The sequence below is a fragment of the Pteropus vampyrus genome, unplaced genomic scaffold (assembly GCF_000151845.1).
Source record: "Pteropus vampyrus isolate Shadow unplaced genomic scaffold, Pvam_2.0 Scaffold29, whole genome shotgun sequence".
NCBI classification, from domain to species: domain Eukaryota; kingdom Metazoa; phylum Chordata; class Mammalia; order Chiroptera; family Pteropodidae; genus Pteropus; species Pteropus vampyrus.
Genome location: NW_011888810.1, coordinates 8,703,534 through 8,707,405, shown reverse-complemented (window position 1 = coordinate 8,707,405; position 3,872 = coordinate 8,703,534).

Here is a 3,872-nt window from a genome sequence, read left to right as displayed (position 1 = left end):
TTCTTCCTCTCTTCTCTCCATCTCATCTTCCCTCTTTCTTCCTCTATTCCTTTTATATATCGTTTATTTACTAAACAGTAATTGTACTCATACTTATGCCGGAAAATAGGTTATTTTGTGAAAGATATATAAGTTAAAATAGCTCACAACCTAGGAGAGAAAATTAACCAAAAACAAGCAATTAACAATCCACTGTAATTATGGTTAATTAAAAAGATGTAGAAGGAGTTATGAGAACACAGTAAGGTAATGAGATTGACACCAGCTCTGAATCCACAATAGATCAATGTGACTGTATTAAACAAGATAATCCACAAATAATCTATTTTTAGTTGAACTTTTATGTGAAATTTAGTCAGGAAAAAACATTGCTTAAACCAAAGTAATGGCAGGTCTCCTACTTACTAATAAGTGTACTCATCTAAATGCAAATCTCTTTTCTCTTTTGCTGCCAGGAAACTCCAGGTTAAATTTGAGGTCATAATGAATTGTATATCTTTGTTATATTTCCACAAATTGTGATTGCATTTTATATATTTCCCGGATCCTGGCACATCTTCTTTTCATAAAAGCAGATAAAATACTGAGTGTTTAATTAAGTAGGTTCCATTATTTATGTGGTGAATAGTACTTAAACTAAAACTTTTAACTATATATCAAATACAAATTGCACATAAATTCATATTGCATATTGCATATATAAAACATATTTTATAATAATTTACAAGTTATTTCAATTAATTTGCTCTTAAAAATATTGAAATATTTTAAAATAATATGGAAAAGAATGTATAAGAATTCTATACAAAAAAATAATATCCTCACTTAGGAAAAAGATTCAAATGAATCTCATGTTCTAGTCTCAGAAAAAAAATAACTCTACTCTGTGAATGCTCTTTCTACCTCTTCTTTCACTTCATCAGCACCTGACTTTAGTGTTCAAGAATCCATCACACTGATAAGTTTTTAGCCTGACTTGCTGTGAAAAATAATTGTCTAAAAGATACCTTTTGGTTTCACATAAGGGGTGACAGGTGGTCGAAGCAGCACAATGTGAGTTATGTGGTAGTATATATTAGGGAGTCTGCCATTTGTTGTAAGTTTTAAAAATTTTAAGTGGAATAGGTATTTTAAATAAGCAGTTTATATTAATGATTGCTTATAGAAAAGTAGTAAATAAATTAGGACTCAATTTTAGAATTTATTTGGAGGGAAAAAAACTAAAAATGAAATATAAGATAAACATTAATCTAAGAATAAGTTGGGATTTAAGCTTAAAATGTGATGCTCTTTCCAACTAAATTCATCTTTAGTGATTTTTTTTCTCTTTAAAAAAAAAAACTAATTAGCCTTATCACATTACAGCACAAATAACCAGGGCAATATAACAAACCCACAAAATAATCCTAATAATTTAAAGCAAGAATTATTTTAGGAATCAGTTGACATATTTATGCAGCAAGAAGTATAATTAAAACATGACATTAATTACTGTAGGAGATAAAAGAAAATAATGAAAGATTATAAGCTACACTTGTTAACAAATTATCTGGACTTTACAAAATTATAATACCTCTCTGGGTCTCACATTCTTAATATGTAAAATGAGATTGAGCAATTCCCTATTGCTCACAATGAAAAAGAAAATCTCCTAAAATATAAAGATACAGGGTAAGAATGAAATAACTGTTTAAATTTGAATTGTATCACACAGTGAAGGACAAGGCTAAAACATATTTTGATAGCAACCGACTAGTTTATATTAAAAAAGCAATGAAGAAAGGAATGAAAGAACAGACATGTTATAGACTAAACAAAGGGAATAATCCCATATTTTTCTAATTTAATTTAGACAGAACTTTGAAAACCTACAAATGTAATCAGCTATGCACTGGGTGTTATAGCAAAGGAAAATTTAATAAATGATTTGTTCTCAAATAGGTCAGTATTCACAATGGAGAAAATATAATTATGTTAATCATTGTATGCACTTACATTTGTTTTAATTTGCACTAAGAACAATTAAATACAATGAAAAGAAAGAGTATAACTGGAGTGGAGAAGATGAGGAGGAAAAAATCAGAGGGCTGACAGTTGAGAAAAATTCTAATAAATTTGTGTCTTATTATTAAAAATTATTTTTTCATCATTCATGTGAATGGAAACCCATTTTGAAAACCAAAATTGACACTTAGGTGGTTATCATTTACTTTTTGTTTCTCATGACAATGTATTCAGATAAAAGATGATTACCTAAATATCCTAAAGAAATACAGGTAGCATAGCTCACAATTACACTTCACTGGAACCATCAAGTGTTTAAAGAATGAGATTTAGCTAAATTTTATGACAACATATAGTAGATTCAAAAAAAAAATCATGAAATTCTTAAAAAAAATTATTTTCGATATATTGCTCAAATTCTGCAGTTCTCTTATAATTACACATCTAACTTTCCTCCCAAGATTAATCCTCTTGTTGTTACTACATATGAAGTAACACTACTTTTGATCTGGTTCATCTGATAACTTTGAGTCTTATTTTCTTTTTGAAGTAACCAAACCAGAGAAGATTGAACTCAGTTACAAAGCATAACAATGCATAAGTATTTTATTCTGTTATTTTTGTTGTTGTTGTTTTTTATAAGAAGACAAGGATCAAGCAGCAAAATCAAACTCCGGATGTTTAGATAAACATTTTAATTATGGTAGGATTGCAACTCTTGGGCTCCTGGGCTTCATTTGTTATTTAATTTAGCATTTATTTAACTCTTACTTTAGGCCCCAGTTGATACAGCATAGCATTTCTTCATTTTAATTGGATAAACTGAGGGACACAATAAGTGATAACAGAAGGAACAGTAGGAGATATTAAGAGAAAGTATATTAGAATGTAAGACTTGTACTGGAAACTCTCTATATTAACTTAGTGCTAAGAGGTAATGGAAGAGCAGGAACCAAATATCTCAAAAATTGCCAAATGAACAGAAACTAGAGATCCACTCATCAGACTGAAAACACTAAATCTGGACATGTTGTGGCTCATTTGGGAAGCTATGAAGAATTAAGGGAAAAAGCATGTTTGGGAGATTCAGAGAAATAATATATCTATGGAAGGGATCTGATTAGAGATCCAGAAATAAAGTTTGAGAACTTTCAATATTCTCAAATGTACAGAGGCAAACATGATAGCTAAGGAAAGAAGTAGTTCTGTTCTCTAGGACAGGACAGGCTGGAGTGGAAAGGCAACACTTTAAGCTGAAAATTAAAAAAAAAAATAAGAAAGACAATGAAATAATGTGAAAAAGGGAGACAGTGAATATAAAGACTTTTTATTACATATTTAATCTAATAAAAAGTTAAAGAGATGATAGATACATCAAAAAATAACATAATTAGTATCCAGTTAGAAGTAGTAAAGGGTAAATGGATAAGAAACAGGGAATCTCTCCCAAAATGAATATGGGTAAATCATCATAAGAGAGAATAATTATATTTATTAGATCAAAGAATAGAGTGTCAACACAAAGATAACTGGTTTTCTCAAAAATATAACCTAACCCCTCTCCGCAAAGGAACAGAAATTATACAAGATATAACAGAAGTAAGCTTTCCAAAATTTTTATAATCTTCAAGGTAGACATTTAAATTTTTACTATAGCCCAGTCAAAATTAATAAATAAAGATCTTTGTGCCTAATTCTGATGATATATTAAGAAACACAAAAATAATATATTACATGGGAGTCAAAGTGAAAAAAGAGAAATACTGTCACACTTTTTTTGCATCACTAAATTCTAAAAGGTAATAAGGAAATGTCTGAGTGACTTCTTTTTTTTACTTCTACTGACACCAATGTAAACACACACACAC